A 19986-nucleotide genomic window follows, 5' to 3' on the forward strand; every position below is an offset into this window, starting at 1 on the left:
AGATACCACCTTAAACCAGTTAGAATGGCAAAAATGGACAAGGCAGGAAACAACAAACGTTGGAGAGGATGTGGAGAAAGGGGGAATTACACTGTTGGTGGGAATGCAAGTTGGTACAGCCACTTTGGAAAACAGTGTGGAGGTCCCTTAAAAAGTTAAAAATTGAGCTACCCTATGACCCAGCAATTGCACTACTGGGTATTTACCCCAAAGATACGGACGTAGTGAAGAGAAGGGCCATATGCACCCCAATGTTCATAGCAGCATTGTCCGCAATAGCTAAATCGTGGAAGGAGCCGAGATGCCCTTCAACAGATGACTGTATTAAGAAAATATGGCCCATATATACAATGGAATATTACTCAGCCATCAGAAAGAATGATTACACAACATTTGCAGCAACATGGACGGCACTGGAGGAGATTATGCTAAGTGAAATAAGTCAAGCAGAGAAAGACAATTGTCATATGGTTTCACTCATTTATGGAACATGAGAGATAGGAGGATCGGAGGAGAGGGAGGGGAGGAATGAAGGGGGGGTAAACAGAAGGGGGAATGAACCATGAGAGACTGTGGACTCTGGGAAACAAACTGAGGGCTTCAGAGGGGAGGGGGTGGGGGATTGGGATAGGCCGGTGATGGGTATTAAGGAGGGCACATATTGCATGGTGCACTGGGTGTTATATGCAAGTAATGAATCATGGAACATTGCATCAAGAACTGGGGATGTACTGTATGGTGACTAATATAACAAAATAAATATTAAAAAAAAAAAAAACCTAAAAAAAAAAAAATGGCCTGTGTCCGTGTCTGAGTTCCCTTGGTTTCCTTCTTCATTTATTTTTCCTTTCCTTTTTTCCTTCCTTCCTTCCTTCCTTCCTTCCTTCCTTCCTTCCTTCCTTCCTTCCTTCTTGTTCTTCTCCTTAATTACACGAGGAGGCTCCTTTGAGCATCTCCCATTGGGTTGAGTCATCTATTTTTTTTAACAGTTTATTGAAAGTGAAAATATGCATAAAATAAACTACATCCATTTAAATTGTACAATTTGATGAGTTTTGATGGATATATACATACATAAGCCACCACCACAATAAGGATACAGAACACTTCCACAACCTCCAAAAGATTCCTTGTGACACTTAACAGTTTGTCATTTACCCACATCTGGTCCCAGGCACAACCAATCTGCTTTTTGTCACAAATATTGGTGTGCATTTTCCAGCATTTAACGTGTCTTAAATCTTTTGTGCCTTGCTCCCTGCATTTAGCATAACAATTTTGAGATTCATTCATGCCGATGTGCTTTTTAAAGTAACAATATACTTTTATATTCTCTTAAGCAGGATATCGGAGTATCATTTCCTCTACCTCACCACCAATACTTGTGATAAAAAATAAACTGGGGTGTATTAAAATTTATAAGACTTTATTTGAGCAAAAATCTATTCCAACTGGGCAGTGCCAAACTGGAAGTGATTAGGAGAGCTCCACTGACAGGAACTACAAGGAAAACTTCTACAGAAATAGTAGGGAAGCAAAGAAAGGAAATTATTCGATTGGCTTAAAGCCTGGTTGGCTGTTTGTGATTGACTGTCCTAGTTTGATTTTGTAACTTTGATGCATTTACAGGATTAGATTTTGGTTTGCTTAGATAGGCTGCCACAGCATTAGAGCTGCCTAATGGCCTCCTTGTGTAATTAATTTAACACTTACTATTGTCTACTTTTGTATTTTTAGCTATTCTAATAAATGTCTAGCTCATTGTGGTTTAAATTACATTTCCCTAAGGACTGAATGATTTTAAGCATCTTTTCATGTGCTAATAGCATTATTCTATCATTGTTTTTGAAATCTTGTTCAAATCTTTTGCTAACATATTATTGAGTTTTTGTCTTCTTATTGAGGTATAAGAAGTGGTTATATATTCCGGTTACAAGTCCCCTGTCAGATATATGTATTGTGAATAATTTCCCCCATTCTATTGCCTGCCTTTTCCCTTATTTCATTTTGTATTTAGAAGAGCAAATGGTTTTAATTCGGTAGAATCAAATTTATCATTTTTTTGTTTGTGTGGGGATTTTTTTTTTGTAATATCTAAAAAAATCTTTGCCTAACTCACAATTGTAAAGATCTTTTCATGTCTTCTAAGTAGCCAAATTTGCTGGTGTAAAAACCGTCTGCTTTCTTTTCATTCTCTTAACTTTAGGATTTGTTAACTCCTCTTCCATTTCTGATAATGACAATTTGTGTTCTTCCTCTTTCTCTTACAATTAGTCTTCCTAAGTATCTGTTAATTTGTTGATATTTTCAAAGAACCGAATTTTGGCTTTATGAAAAGTCGAAAATTAGAAATAACCCCAAATCAGCAATAACTACCTTTGGCAATAGAAGAGGAAAGAGAAGGTATTGTATTATAGTCGTTCCGTGAAATGCTGCTCTGCAAGGAGAATAAAGACACTACCGCCACACAAGACATGCATAAATCTTATAAATGTGTCTCTACAATTCAGCTGCTCTTCTAGGAGCTAAAGAACATTCGAGAGGTTTGTGTTATAGTGTGATTAGATAAAAATAATAAACACAATAAATGAGTGACATAAACTGGAAGGTAGTTAGTGCTGAGGAAAAAAAAGACAATATGTAGTGAGGTAAAAGGGATCCATAGTGCAGTAATTGTTGGCAACTTAAAATAAGGTGATTAGGAAAAGATGCACTGAGGTGACATTAAAACAATGACTTAAAAGAGGTGAAGGACTTAGTCTGGTAAATATCTGGGAGAAATATAACCCAGACAGAGAAAACAGCCAGTGCAAAGACCATGCATGGGAGAAATTTAATGGACACCTAGGAAATAAACCTGCAGAAAGAAAATGGGCAAGAGAAGAATGATAGAAAGCAAAGTTAGAGGTGATGTGGATTGATGGGTGGATTGATAGAGACAGATAGATATAGCCAGGTGATCAAACTCAGCTACATTATTATGGTCTGATTTTTGCTTTCTATGCATATGTTTCCTCATCTTAAGAAGTTACAAGTGCACACTCACAAATTCATATAATCCCAGGAAAAATATGAAAAGTGTAAAAAGAAGCAGCATAATTTCATAAAGAGCCATTTCAATTCAGCATTAGGCTGGGAAAATCAGGTGAAATTTCATAAATAAGGGTCTCTAAGCATGGCCTTAATAAGTAGGCCATTTTTTTAAAAGATTTTATTTATTTATTTGTCAGAGAAAGACAGCCAGCGAGAGGGGGAACACAAGCAAGGGGAGTGGGAGAGGAAGAAGCAGGCTCCCAGCAGAGCAGGGAGCCCGATGCGGGGCTCGATCCCAGGATCCCAGGATCATGCCCTGGGCCAAAGGCAGACGTTTAACGATTGAGCCACCCAGGCGCCCCTAAGTAGGCCATTTTTTAACAGGTGGAAACTAGGAGAAGGCAACTGTGCATGAAGGTGGGTGACCCAGCAAAGTGTAAAAGGTGGACAAGTGCAGGACCTGGTTAGCCGACAAGCTTATACTTCATCACGCCTAGACTGAGGAATAAGGGTGAGTTGGAAGGGGTTGTTGGAAGAAAAGCATGAAAAAAGTCTTTAGAAGTTACTGAGTGCTTGATAAATGATACATATCATTTCATAAGATCATCTGAGCAACCCTAAGATACAGGTAGCATTGGCATCTCCTGCTACATGAAAGGAGACCTGTGCAGCCTACACAAGATGTGACAATCCTAGGACATAGCCCCATCTGTTTCTAACTGCTGACATTGCTGTCTTAGCAACTAGGGATGCACTTTCTTAAATAGTGCAACTATAAACTCAAATTGAATTCCCAATTTTGAACACCACTGTCATTTACAGTCCATATTAGAAAAACAGATGTACCAAGTATTAATTTTATGGCTATTTGAATGCCCATCTCAAAGTGAAAAACTAATTTTGTATATCCCTTATGTTTATGCCTTTTTACTTGTACAAATCAGCTACATGGGAATGAAGTTGTTTTAAAATTGGAGTATGTTATATGCTAGCAAAAGGTGGGTTTCCATGTCACTGTTGTCTCAGGGAGTCAATATCCTGAGTTAACAATTACAAATTACTCAATTAGGGTGACAAGAAGCAGAGACCTTTTTTTAAGGAAATTCTGAAAACGTAAGATTAAACTCATAAGGAAGTCATATGAACTTCTGTAGAGAAAACAAAATTTCATCTAGTTATTGAAGGAAAATGCACATTTTTAATAGCTACTAGTTAAAATATTCTATCTGGCAGGAAAAAAAAAATTCCAAACCTCTGTGACTGCATGCAAATCAACAAAATGTTAGCAAATTTCGTTTACTTTACATTCCTGGAAATAAAAATGTCGAAAATAAAAAGAAGCAAATAGCAAAAGATGAAGTTCAGCTTTCCAACAAACTATCCCTAGTTTTCAAAATCACACACAAATCCACATTTCGGGATGAATTGTTCACAAGATAATCAATTTTGACAGTTAATTCAGGTGAATTTGATTAGATCAGCAAATTTGATGAAGTCCACTAAACTCTGGAGAGGCAACCCACTTCTCTCTCAGTTTATATTTAGTCCTCAAGTTTATTCATCTTTGTGTTATGCTCAATTTTTTGTCTTCCTTTATATAATAACCAAATATCATATTATTGAGACAATTTTAATTCCAACCTCATCCATTAAGTTTTAAATAATTTGTTTGATGTCAGGATATTCAACTCAAATTATTTTGATGATTATCCGTTTCAGGAATTGTCAGATAACACTAATCTTTGGCTCCTGAATCTCCCTGGACAGTGATTTATAGAACAATATAATCCGACACAAATCATACTGCTGAGGACTAAAATTGTTTAGAAATATGAATCTGGAGAATTTCCAAAGAAAGATTCGGCTGCTTCAACAGTGCATCTTATTCTGTGACTGACAAAAGAAAATATTCCCCTTAAAGGCACAACACAAGGAGTTCCAGTACTCTGATTCTTGTACACTTACAAGACAACGAACATTTCATGAAATTCTTTCTGCCACCTTCCACATCCATAACATACTAAATACAAACACTCCGTGTTGTTCATCAATGGTCCATAAGCATCATTTCATTTTTCTTTGCATAATCACATTATTCCCTCAACCCATAAATCTGTGTGTGGTGATTACAATTCTTGCCCATCAATCCAAATTCCTTTTTCCCATATACAGTATTTATTGAATGGATCAAGGGAACGATCCTTCAAATGAAAATGGGATCAGCTAGTCACAATTAGGTCATTAATACATCAGTAAAGTTACTGTTCTTCAAAACAATGAGAAAATAAATCTTTAAAGAGATTTACATTAATGTAGACCTGTTAATGAGCAACTGTGGTGTAATTTCTCAAAACCTGCATGACTTTGTCACTTAATAAAATTTACATAATATTTTAAGGTCCACATTTTTGTAATTATCATAGAAATCATTTATGGTAGCAAATGTCTTTCTAACTATTGACAGCTTCTAAGATTTTTCTCTCAGTTTTAATAAAAATATTAACAAGTTTTTAAAGGAACTGAAGTAGTTATTGTAATATATTAAACAGGGTATTAATTATAATTAGAATGCCATCAAATTCATTACTAAAGCATTAATCTGATACAAAAATCTTCTTTACAGATTACATAGGGACATTTATTAATAAAATAGCTAAACAAAATGTGACCTGAAAATCATACCTTTCAACACATCATTGTTTAGGGGAAAATACATTTTTGGTGAATTAAAATGATATAGAAATATAATTTTTAAAAAGATTGGTTTATTTAATTTTAGAGAGAGAGTAAGAGAGGGCAAGCACGAAGAGGGGTAGGGAAAGAGGGAGAGAGAAAGGGAGAGAGAATCTCCAGCAGACTCCCCACTGAGCGTGGAACCCATGGAGATCATGATCTGAGTCAAAACCAAGAGTTAGACACTTAATAGATTGAGCCACCCTGGTGCCCCTAGAAATATAAGTTCATAGCTAAGTCTCCACAAGCAGAGATTTTGTAAAAATATTAGAGTATTTTATCCCTTGGGTCACAAACACAAGTTGTAATGATCTTATCATCTGCCATAGATTTAGAATTGGTCCATTTCAGGAGATCACCAGAATGAAGTGTTACTCAATATAAAAATTAAAAGCACTTACTAGTGGAGTAAATTTTGGATGAGTATACATAATCAGATAGTATTAATATCTATAATAAGCTAGACTACCGTTTTGCGTTATCTCTGCTCTGCTATGGTTTTCAAAGGGGACACAGTGTCTGAGATGCCGTAAAATAGTATATCGCTGAATAGTATATCACTAAATATCACTAAGATAGTATAAATTACTAATCAACAAAATTTATGTAAATCACATTGTTGTTTGTTTTAAAATGTGTTAACATTTTTAAAAAATTAATTATGATTTTTTTCACTTTTTATTAATTTTGATTGGCCAGCTACTAGTCTCAGTCTGAATCGGTTAGTATGTACATGTATATGTATATATGTATTCATATGTGTATACACGTACACACACATACTTACCACATAATAAAAAATGCATTGAAGTAAATAGGTAACTGGAATGTCAACAACCTATATTCCATAATTATAGGTAAGATACTGACCTCCAGAAACTTCTGATATTGAAGGCATTGCCATGTGACATTTTAGCATGTGGTTTTGGATTTTAGATGTTGTGATGGTTGCTTTTATGGTCAACCTGGCTAGGAAATGGTGCTCAATGGTGCTTGGTCAAATGCTATCTAGATGATGCTGTGGAGGTATTTTCTAGATGTAATTCACATTTGACTCTAAGACAGGAGATGATCTGCAAAAATGTGGGTGGACCTCAGTCATCCAATCAGTCCAAGACCTTAACAGCAAAACCTGAGGTTTCTCAGAGAAGGAATTCTACCTCAAAACTGTAATGTAGACATCTTTCCTGAGTTTTCATCTGATGTCCTGACTTACAGATTTAGGATCAAAGAATGCAAGGTCAAATCGTATCTGAGTTTCCAGCCAGTTGCCCTACACTGTGGATTTAGGACTTGCAGCAATCACATAACACAATGCCTTAAAATCTCTCTTTCTCTCTCTCCATATATATTTTGTATATATAATAATATATATCGTATAGATAATATTAATATTATAATCTCCATCTACAGTTTCTATTCATATTTATCTTGAGAACCTTGAATGACACAGTGTGTTCTGGCTTACCACCTATCATCTCTATAACCCTGGGACATTTCTTTGACATCTCCGAAACTCTGATTCTTCATCTTTAAAATGAGTATATAGTCTACTTTTATGTTTATTTTACTGCGGTAATAACACTTGACATGAGCTCTGCCCTCAACACATTTTTAAGTGTTATCTGGAGGCACAATGCTGTACAGCAGCTCACGAGAACTTTCTCATCTTGCATAACTGAGATTTTATTCCTGATGACTAGCAAATCATTGTCCCTTCTCCCCTGGCCCCTAAAAACCACAATTCTATTCTTTGCTTCCACAAATTTGACTAGCTAAGATACCTCATTCATGTACAATCATGCAGTATTTGTCCTTCTGTGTCTGCCTTACTGCACTTAGCAAGACGTCCTCCAGGTTCAACCATGTTGTCGCATATGGCAGGATTTCCTTCTTTTTTGAGGCTGAGTAATATTCCATCATGTGAATGTAAATAATACTTGTAAGTTTGTAATGAGGGGTAAAGGGCATAGGGAGTAAAAGCACACCTTAAGAGTGGCTGTCACTGGAGAGGTACTCCGGAAAAGACAGCTACTATATTTGTTAACTATTTAAGGAATTAAGTTTGAAGAGAAAAACTAAAGATAAACCTTGTTGGAGTTGGTATCTTGTCCTCCTCAAACTATGAACATTACTGAGGTGTTAATCTTCTGATGAAGTGAGCAAAACTTGAAAGCGGTCATTTATAATTATTTAATACATTCAAACATGTATTAAAGACAGACACGGAGAGAGAGAAGCAGGAGTCTCAGACATGTGGTCATGGCAGACCTGACCTTTGGAAGGCCTTGCTGAGGTGAGGAGAGGGTGTTTTTTTCCTTCTTTTTTCTTTTAGTAATTTTAGGTTCTTCCCTCTTCCCATTGCTTTTCTCTGCCTCATTCCCCAGTTTTCGATTGTGTCCCAGCAGCCTCAGCTGTGTCACAGATTTATGGTACCTGAGAAGAAGGCACAGTCCCTCTTCAGTGTATTGCAAATTGTTAATGAGGGCGGTGATCATTCGCAGTTCCCTGCACAGCGCCTCACTCTTCACTGGGATTAGTCAAATTGGATTTGTAATGTGCTTTAAACTCCTCAGAGGCTGTTATGTAAATAGCAGGTGATATTTTAGTCCTGTATTGTTCTGATGGCTCTTTTGCCCTGTAGGATCTGTCTCTTCCCAATTTTACCTGCTAACAGAGGTTCAGTTCTCTTTATAAATTTTCAGTACTTAAATTTTTACTGCAGTAGGAGACTAAGAAGCCTACACACGAAATGTAAGCACAGGTGCTATAAAATGATAGACATTTAAGACAAACAGGCAAACAAACAAAAACCTAAAACCTCCTGGAGTTTTGGTTAATCACGCGTCCAGGATAATGCGCTATGAGAAGAGAGTCAGACCAGCACACATGTCCCTACCTGCCGCCTATGGTAAAGCAGCGAGTTGAAATCATCACTGGGTCTGGGCCAGCTGACCTTGCCACGCGGCTGTATGGAATAGGTGAGCAGGTTAACCTTGCAGATCTTCATGTTTTTCATTGATTAACGGGAGAAATAAATGTTGCAGACGTTTGTGAGGATCACAGGGTGCAATATATGTGAATGCACTGTTTCCAGCATTTTACCATGTACAGAAATACTGCTACAAAGAAAGTACCAAGGTGTGTTTGTTTTCCCATAAAAGCGTTGTTTATTTAGAGATCATATCTTCTAAGGCACTTAAAATATCCAGGAAAAACAGTATTTTATTTTCTTAAAAATCAACGTTCAATCTTGGTTATGCATCTTTTGTTACTTGATGTCTGTCTTCTGCTTCTAATTATCAAAGATATTATCATATGCTTACATACCATAACCCCTTCTCAGTAAGTGCCAGTGCCACATCATCAGAACTTTTCAAAGTAATTATTGCTTGAGTTCTGAGCCGGTTCGGGTTGCATGATACAAAATAGAACATCTAAAAGATTACTGAGAGGACAGGGTGCCTGGGCGCCGTAGTCTGCTCAGCAACTGACTCTTGCTTTCGGTTCAGCTTGTGATCTCAGGGCCTTGATCTCAGGGTCATGAAATCGAGCTCCTGTAGGGCTCTGTTCTCAGCGTGGAGTCAACTTAAGATTCTCTCTCTCTCTCCCTCTGCCCCTCTACTCCCGACCCCCGGCGCTGCCTGCATGCACTCTCTTTGTCTCTGGGGAAAAAGGAAGGAAGGAAGGAAGGAAGGAAGGAAGGAAGGAAGGAAGGAAGGAAGGAAGGAGAAAGAAAGAAAGAAAGAAAGAAAGAAAGAAAGAAAGAAAGAGAAAGAAAGAAAAAGAAAGAAAGAAAGGAAGGAAGGAAGAAAGAAAGAAAAGAAAGAAGGAAAGAAAGAAAGAAAGAAAGAAAGAAAGAAAGAGAAAGAAAGAAAGAAGGAAGGAAGGAAGGAAGGAAGGAAGGAAGGAAGGAAGAGAAAGAAAAAAGATTACTGAGAGGAAATTATTTGCCTCCTCGTTATTTTACAGGCGTTTTCACTAGGAAGTTTGATCAAAAAGGTAAATATTTAAATTATCTATTTAAGAAATTTTTTTCATCCAATAGTATCATATACTATAATAGCATGCTCTTAAAACTTTTAAATACGTCCCTATCTCTCTTCATAAAAATCAGGCCCAAAACAAGGGCTTCTGAAACCGTTTCTGAAAACCTGTCAAAATAATAAAAGACATGAGAGCATTAAAAATACATTGGAGTAAAAATATCTCTGAAATGAGGATGTCATTTCTTCTCTAATCATCTATTGCCATTAAATTGGAACATTGGTTGAATTTCAAATAAAATAAGAGGTCTCTTAAATTTAACTGTCATATTATGTTACCCTATGTGATTTTATGAGATGTTGTGTTAGCAAAGAATGGGAAAGCACTGAATATAATTCAGAGTACTATAAACTAGATAACGTGACTTGACAACTCAAATTTAAAAGGGAAAGTACTTACAGTAGTTTCATATCCGACATCGCCATCAAGTTGTACGTCTAACAGAGAAGTTTAGCATGAAGGTTGGGAACAATACACTGTCAGGAAATGTGTAGGTCACATTTCAGGAAGATTCAAATTCTGTTGAGTAGTTTTAAGATACTTCTTTGTTTCTGAAAAATAACTACTTTGTTTATATGTTACAATGTAAAATATAGCAAGGAAACAAAAAAAGCAAGTTCGATTTCAACAATATTATCACCAAACAATTTGAAACCAAATCCTTCCTCTTACACATTTCTTCCTGGTGAAGAGAGATAAGATCTCTAGCTTTGAATAGATTTTACATGGCAAAAACCATCTCTAAATGAAGATCCTTTTTAAGGCTTTGATATTGTTTTATTTAAATCATCAATATTCTGGGCATGGCTTACTTTACAGAGAAGATTCATTCTTTGCTGAAACATAATTGCATGATCAGATATTAAGAAGAAACCATCAACCACAAAATGGAAATCAGCCTTCCAATGGTCATTTTATACTCCGAAGATGATTTTCTTTTAACATTTTTGTTGTCAACCGCAGAGCAGCACACGAAGATGGGAAACCCAAATTTCAACATTACTCTAACCTGAATAAAATTTAAATATATGAACACTAAATTAAATAATCGATAACAGATTTTTCGTCGGATAACCATTTCTTTGGCAGTAAATGGCACAGAGGCAAATCCATCTGAGCAAACTCCATCTTCATCAGTGTCACAGCTTTGCAGGGTCTTTTAGAAGCAAGAAGATATTTTCATGTTTTCCAACGCTCTGTTGTTTTTCAGTCTCCATCAAAAATTTGCAATGACACTACCACTTTCTATTCGTTGCCTATTCAGATTTGTAAATGGAATTTATTGCAAGCAATGTCATTTTACAGATTAAATTAATGTTATTATAAAGAGCTTTAAAACTCAAAGATATTTATGAGTCATGCTGAGAAAGGATGTGTACTCAGTTATAATGATTAATAATAAGTCCCCCAAGTTTTCACAGATGAAATGACCACCATGTGCATATTTTGAGCACAAAACAGATAACTATAATTCTAAAAGAAGAATGGAAGAAGCACCGAGCCACTAATGCATCCGTTGGATCAGCATGTTATTGGTGGATTGAGTGAAATTTTGCTTTCAAAGTTGGTTAATCTGTGCATAGGCAAATTTGAAAGTGTAGGCAAACTGAGTGTTTGAGTATTGGAACATATTTATCTGTGGGAGATCATTATAATAATATTTCCTAACCAATTTCACCTCCTGCAGTATGACATTACTGGTTGCTGTTCCCACCATCAATAGGTGGAGTCTTTTGTCTATTATCCTGTGTATGGGCTGGACATGTAACCTGCTTTGGTAAATAGGACTTGGCTCTTCTAGTCCTCATCTAGATGGTTGAGTATGCATGAGCCCAGGTGAGAGGAGCTGAAGAGTCACCTGAACAATCTATATGATTATGAGAAATCATATCTCTGTGTTTATTATTTTTTTAAATCTCTATTGTTTGAGCCACTAAGTTTTGGACACATTTATAAATGAACTAAATATCGAAATTTGAAAGATAATTAGATATTACATCAAACTTCCACAGGTGTTCTATTTCTGTTATTTAAACGGAAAGTATAATACTTATAATTCAGGCACTCATAACTACTTGGAATCTATCTTTTGCTAGCAATGTGGGCTGGAGAAACAAATAAAAAATGTTTAAAATGTAAGCCATTATATTCATTGGAGTAAAACCTGATTAACTGGAAATTCCAATCAAACTATAAGTAGGAAAATGACAACGAAGTAAGGTAATATTAAGGATTTGTTTGACTCTGGAGGTAATTTTGAGTTATGTTTAGAATAGTTGGTCTCAAATATGAGGAGTTTTAAATTCACTGGCCTGATTTCCACTCTACAGACTCTGATTCAATTAAACTGTGTAAAGTCTGAGTATCAGGATCTTTACTCAGGTAAAGAATATAGTCAGTCTAAGGATTCCTGGCTGGTTCAGTTGGAGGAGCATGCAGTTCTTGATCTTGGGGTTGTGGGTTCAAGCCCCACACTGGGTGTAGAGATTACTTAAAAGTAAAATCTAAAAAAAGAGAGAGGGAACACAGTCTAAATTTCTAACCTGTATGTGTTATGTGTTTATAGAAATTACATATACACACAGAAAGAAAAGGAAAAATTACACACACACACATACATATAGAAAGAATGAGAAAGAATTTACATATACACATATACAGGAAAAATTTATATATGCAAATTATATATAAAGAAATTACATATATTATTTATATAATATGTAATAACAATACAAAGTCACCATTATTACCATTAGTTCTATATCTATTATTTAAAGAACTGTAATAATGGTGACCTTGTACTATTACTAGATCCCCAAACCTGAAATAATCTTGTTCATATTATTTTGTAAAAAAGATACACTATTAATTTTTTTTTAGAAATATTCTCAACAAAAAAAAGCTTGAGAAATTTTGGGAATGTCTCTGGCTAGAGACTGAGTAACAAAACTGTTATCTGTATTATTCTATTTACTTAGAATTACTGTTAATCTTACAGGTTTACTAAGCTAATTTCTGAAATGGTTTACATGATAAGTTTTTTTAAATTATGATTAAGATTCTTGAAATTTACATAGTACTATTATTCCAAATAATCCAATTATAATCCCTACAATATCTCAGTAAGCAAAATACTTATCAAGTTTAATAATGATCACATAAGCAGAAAAATTGCCATCCTATTAATAGATGTCACTGTAACATAAATATCCTATCCTTTGATGTTTTTACCTAATTGTGGTTTACTTACAAGCTATATAAATCCCAGGGTAATTTCCAAGACAGTGTTCTCTCTCTCACACACAATAATGGGCCTCTTTACTAGGTTTCGTGAAAGGTTGCACTAAGCAGGTAAAGCTGAGTGTATTTGGACTAATTTAAATATCTTTATATAAAATATACAAATTACCTGCATGATAATTAAATAGAAAAATTATTTTCCTCTTTATTTTTAGATTTAAATTTTTACTTGAACTTTGCACAAAATTAATTCAAATGACAGAATCTCCTCATCCTGTTCTGTAAATGTTCAAAATTAATTTCCACTCTGAATCTATTACACTTTACTTTTCCTAACTTTAAAATCCTCACTTTTCAGATCATCCCCAAAAGAAGTGGTCAATAAATGCAAATCAGGGGCGCCTGGGTGGCTCAGTCGTTAAGCGTCTGCCTTTGGCTCAGGGAGTGATCCCAGAACCCTGGGATCTAGTCCCACATCGGGCTCCTCCGCTGGAAGCCTGCTTCTTCCTCTCCCACTCCCCCTGCCTGTGTTCCCTCTCTCACTGGCTGTCTCTCTCTGTCAAATAAATAAACAAAATTTAAAAAAAATAAAAATAAAATAAAAATAAATGCAAATCAACATATTATAAGTATTCACACATTTCCTAATGCTCTTCTCCCCCATTTGATTTTTACTGCAAAATTTGGTAAGCATTGCATGCATTTCCTTGCTGTTTTTATATCTACCATGATGAAAAACATAGATTACTTTTCTCTGGTGATACCAAATATTAATATGAACATGATGATTGATGAAATTCTGAGATTTATCAGGATTTTTTCCCAAGAGTCATAAACGGCTCCTAGAATCACAGCTCTATTGCTCAAATCCAGTTGAATAGAGCAGTTTTGATGTACTATTTCCATGGTAATATATTTTGGAATTCTGATGGTGTTTTCTCCATAGAAAGGCTTTTGATCACTAAGTAGCAGGGATTGTGGCTGGCAAACTGTATTTTATGACAAGACAGAGGGGCCTTTATTCCAATTAACTGAGTGACCTGGGACAACCACTTCAGGCACTCACATACTGTCCTCTGTCAAAAAGGCAGAGAAGGAAAATACCTGCTATCAAATGCTACAAATGGACTTTGTGAGAATGTACACATTTACATGTGGAGGGACACTTGTGTCCTGTGCTCTTCTGGGTCCCGATGCAAGGCAATGGCATCTTATCCCGAATAAATGAATGAGAAAGTGCACTATACTCTTGCCTACAGAAGTGTTATTCAAGTACTGTCAGAACTCAAAAAAAAAAAAAAAAAAAAGAAGTTTGATGCATTCTGTACTTTGGCATATAATTATATATGTTATAGTATTATTACTATATATACAATATGTTTCTATAAAGCAATAACATTGTTATAATGATAACAAAACTAGGAACACATACATTATATTTTATCTTTTATAATAATAATAGTAAATGCACATATATATTATACTTATTAAATGTCAGGCATGGTCATCTAAATGCTTTTACTCATTAAGTCATTTAATCCTCGCAATAACCCTTATTTGGCACATTGGACAGAGAAAAATCAAAATGAGGTAAAAGAAATTAATAACTGGTCTAGATCTCACAGCTAAAATCTACAATGTGTCTCACAGCTGGGGTTTAAACACAATAAGTCTAGCTCCCACACTTTGTGCTTTAAAACACTACATGAATCTGCTTCTTACATGGTGTAATTATCACAATACTACTGCAATTCAGCTTCTATTCAGGTAATGTATCTTGGTACTTGAGAGAGAATTTTACACATAGTTATTATTCCATCCCAGAAGAATACATTGTCAGAATGTAGTGCTCTTTTACTAAATCTGCTTGTATTATAAAAATATCACTTAAGCTTAACACTGGGATTTTGATACTGGTTTAACTTCAAAAATGACAATATGAGTATTATTTCTTAAACATGCAAAGTGTTGAAGTGTTTCTATACCTAGAAAATATTTCTGATTATTTCATATAAAATAACATCCTTTAATAATGTTCATGTATATACTCTTCTAATTATACCAGGAGTTTCATAGATGAAAGTAAGTTGCATGTCTGTTGCATTAGTCAGCTCTTTCCCACCATTGACCACTCAACATCACCTTAAACAAACATGAATATAAAATTGTCTTAAACAATAGCAGAAAGCATGTATAGTGGTTAAAAAAAAAGAAATCAGTTTACTAGGGTTTCAGAGGAGTGAGCATATATAGAGGATATCCTAGTAGTTGAAATAACTGATGATAATGTGGCAAAGAAAGCTAAGATGGGACACTGACAGCCTGCTACATGTAAGGTAAGCACAGGTAGAGAAGGGTGGAGTAGCCTAAACCAAGTGATAACAACAGCAAGATCAGCACAGGTGGTTAAAATTACAGTGACCTGAATTTTTCTCACTGACTTCTAACTCAGTGTGTGGAGTCCTTTTGCTCTTACTTGAAAATAGAAGTTGGGGAGAAGGAGCAAACAGGAAGAGAAAAAGTTAATAAAAGAGAAAACCTGATAATCTGTGAATCTTCTAACTGGCTAGGAGGGTGGGAGAGGGCATGTGGAGAGGAGATTTGCTGTGAGTAGTTAGGCAAAAGGCCAGTTATGGTGACTTTGGTTTGTTCATCTTCCAAATGAGCCCCAAAGGAAACCATAGGTTATATAACTTTCTTGGGGATAAGTGGAAGCTTATACCTAACATCTGTTAATTAGACTTAGTTGGTTTTATATTTGGAGACTTAATAGAGAGAAAAATGCTTAGTCATTCTGCAAAAGTAAACTTTAGATGAGTCAAGTTTGCTTATATTTTTTAAATAGGAATATTTGCCTAAGGAAGTATTACAATCATAGCATCATTTCTAGTAAATTTATCATTGCAAGTTTGGAGGTTGGATTGGGAATATCAAATTAACCCCCCCATCATCAATCTTATTGTAATAAAGTTTTTGACATGACAAGACTGGAGATAAACGTCTGCTTTCAGCCCACATCCAGTTCTCAATCTGGGGAAGCTAAAATTTTTAACTTCTGTGGAGGGAAATAAAGGGGTAGTTGAAGGGGATGGCCAGTACAGGTGGGTAAACAAAATGCAACCCAGAGTCAGAAGAAGTAGGACAGAATCGGGCCCTAGAGCTCCCGTGTTCGATGCAGGTCTCTTCTGTTATGCCTCGAAATATGGGCCATTAGCAGGAAGACTCGTGGAATGAATCACTTGACACTAGAGTTGTGGAAACTCTAAGAACCCACCGAACCAAAATCTCTATTAATATTTACATTGAATCTGACAAGCACCACCAGGTGGCACCACACTGAGGTTGAGACGTGAATGGATTTGAACCTCATCCGCACTCAAGGGCGCTCTCAACTGTTGCACAGGATCAGTCTGATAATTATATTAATCCCATTTTAGACAATTGTTATTTTAGTGAGGATTCCTCTTAGTTTGGAGTCTAATCGTATATACCAAAGAGAACGAAGTCTAGGATTCCATAGTTTTACTACTTGGGTAGTCTATATCCTCTAGAGATAAAGAGTTTTTAGCTAATCTAGGGAACCTACATAGGCTGCCAACATACTCTGGAAATCGTATGAGGACTTACCCATTCAGTGAGAGTGGATCAAGTTACTTGGGCCAATAATTCTCCCACAGAGGAATTTGTAAAAACATACTGCCCCCCACCAATTTTTTTAATATCAGATATATATATTTATATGCATATATATATATATATAGTCAAATAATATAATGATAATATAGTCAAAATATAGGAAAAAATGAGAACCTAGAAGACATTTGCTAATTTTTCAGAAAGAGCAAGGAGGAATTCTACTTTCAGTATAGAAAACTGATTTCTTAATAAACCATCATCTCACAGATAGCAACTACAATGTCTAGGCAAAAGATAGGGATCTGGAAAGTAAAGAAAAGCAGACTGATTCTGAAGAGGACTCAAATCTAAGGAGGTTACTGGTCTGGGTGAGTTTCCCGCTGTGGGGGCTTTATCCTGAGGGTAGCTGCACTGGTACACAAACCCCAGCAGAGTGCCCCTCATTGTTCTTGCCAGAAGAATAGGGAATGAGTGTGCCAGCCTGGATAGAATTTGGGAAGGCTGAGAGAGAGATCCAAAAATAAAGAAAAGACTCAAAGGTTCTGTGTATAAATTCTGTTCATGTTTCTGGCTTACCTTTGAAACATGTATTCATGAGATAAACTGAAAATATTCTGGGCTAAGATTGAAATACACTAAGAAAAATGAAGATTCAATATGCTGTCTACTTAGGCAAGGGTGAGTTTTTCAGTTTGAGTCTAACCAGGTTAATTTTCTCCTAAAGCAAAAACGTCATCCCTCTTAGAGGACTCGAAGAGTATCCAGAGTCTCCACAACAGAACCTTCCTGATAGTCAAGATATTATAAACAACTTTATGCAATTGAACTTGAAAATTTAGACAAATGGACAAATCCCTAGGAAAATATTATCAGATAGCAAGGATTACTTTGAATCTACAGTCATTATGGTATTGACACAAAGATAGAAAAAGAGCAATACAGAAAAGAGAACCCAGAGACACATTTTTGTATGTATGAACTCTTGATTTGTAACAAAGGTGTGAGTATTGAGAGGGAGGGAAACTTAAAGGAAAAAAATAAAAGTGAACCCCTGGCTTGCACAAAAATCATTCTGAGGTAGGTATAGGCCTAAGGGTGAAATGCAAAACTATTAACTTTTTTAGGATATTACAGAAAAATACCTTTCTATTTTGGATGGGAAAAAGTTCTTTTAATCAAGAAAACAAAGCACTAAACAGTAAAGAAAAGATTAACAAATTAAACCAACATAAAAATTAAGAATTTTTGTTCTTCAAAGATACCATATATAATAATATAGAAATGCCAATTAAAACCATAATGAAAGTGTTTTCTATACCGACCAGACTGGCAAACATTTAAAAATTTGACATTAACAAGTGTTTGTTGATGATATGGAGCAAATGGATTTTCCATACCCTGTTGCTGGCCATAAAAATTCATCCAACTGCTTTTTGAAAATATGTCCAGTATATTTGAGAAAACTGCAAATCTACTTTTTTAAAAAAGATTTATTTATTTATTTGAGGGAGAGGTGGCCCATGAGCTGAGCTGTAGGGGCAGAGGGAGAGAGAGAATCCCAAACAGACTCCGCGCCCCATGTGGGGCTCCATCTCAGAACCTTGAGATCACGACCTGAGCGAAACCAAGAGTCAGAGGCTCAACTGACTGTGACACCCAGGTGCCCCCCCAAAAGTAGCAAATCTACTTTTGAATGGGCACTAGAGAAGTAGATGGAACTTTTTTCTAATCCCCCCAAACTAGAAACAACATAATTTTCGATAAAAAGTAGGATGGAAAAATAGAATGTGGCATGTTAATCAATAAAATATTACATAGCAGTTCTAGTTAAAATGTGGTCCACTGACTGACAGTGGTACAAGACAGGCTTGATACAGGTCTGTGAAGAGATCAGGGATTTGTACCAGAATAAAAAACTCAACTACTTCACTAAGCACACTAGGTTTTGTTTGTTTTAGCAAGATTTTCCCAATGAAGACGCAATACATTGATTTACATTCTTGTGTTCATTTACATTCCTCGTGGAATTGTCATTTGAGACCCAACTACCCAACTACTCTGTGTATATTGATATACAGCGAGGAGAATGAACGAACTAGATCTACATACTGTAACAGCCTAGAAACATACGTTTAACAAAGAAACAAAACACTGGAAATTCACACAACATGTTTTCAGGTACCTAAAGATCTAAACAAGAAAAACTAATCTATATTAATAAGCATATTAAAACTAGAAGGAAGGGGGCGCCTGGGTAGCGCAGTCGTTAAAGCGTCTGCCTTCGGCTCAGGGCGTGATCCTGGAGTACCGGGATCGAGTCCCACATCAGGCTCCTCTGCTATGAGCCTGCTTCTTCCTCTCCCACTCCCCCTGCTGTGTTCCCTCTCTCGCTGGCTGTCTCTCTCTGTCAAATAAATAAATAAAATCTTTAAAAAAAAAACAAAAAAAAAAAACTAGAAGGAAGAAAATGAGGAAATGGTTACCACCAGAGTCAGAATATGTCGGTTCTCTACAAGGAAGTGTATTGTGTGTACGATCACAAAAGAACTAATGGGGAATCTCTGTTGGAAGCGTTCCGTTGATTGATTTGGTTCGTGGTTACATGGATGTACATTTCATAATTATTTTTAACACTCTAAAATGCGTGTTTTATGCAACTTCATATGTGTGTGCTAATCTCCTATTAGAAAAAATAAGAATAAAGAACTTTTCTGTATGTAATGTCTGAACAGAAAAAAAATATTTTAGACAAAAGAAAAAGGTTACAAAGGGGTATATAAATAAAAAGGAAAAGATCTGTCCTTTGTCCAAAGAAAATCACACTTATCTAAATTGAACAGAGCAATGTTAAAAAAAAAAAAATGTTGACAGTCCCCTTAGGGCCAGGTTGAAGAATCCAGCCTTATAACTGCTGAAGGTTTGAGGAGGCTCTAAGATAAATGTCCAGCCACAGGAGGAAGACACTTGAAGGAACGAGAACATAGGTATGTTAGCCAGTCTTTAGGGTCATGGGAAAAAAGTCTTAGCTACGTAACTACAAGTGATACAGGAAAAAGAAAAAAAAGAAAGAACAAGTGTAGATAGGAAGGAAAGAAGGAGAGAGGGAGAAAAAAACAATGAATAATGATAATGAAGTCCGCCCTCCCCACCTCCCCGCTAAAAGAAACTTCGGGAAAGTGAAGTAAATTGAAAATGGATTGGATCACAGAGTTAAGAAAGACCAGGGTGAGAATAGAATGTAATGAGTAGAATAAGTGAATAGAAATGGATGAATCACTATCTATAAAATCCTAGTGT

General features: G+C 35.8%; 1 pseudogene; it reads right to left on the reverse strand.

The window, feature by feature from the left end:
• The window catches only part of LOC123783334 (elongation factor 1-alpha 1-like), a 52336-nt pseudogene extending 44703 nt beyond the window's left edge, over positions 1-7633 (reverse strand).
• Between the last annotated feature and the right edge of the window lie 12353 nt (positions 7634-19986).

The sequence above is a fragment of the Ursus americanus genome, chromosome 1, assembly GCF_024610735.1.
Source record: "Ursus americanus isolate L20-20 chromosome 1, mUrsAme1.1.p, whole genome shotgun sequence".
NCBI lineage: Eukaryota > Metazoa > Chordata > Mammalia > Carnivora > Ursidae > Ursus > Ursus americanus.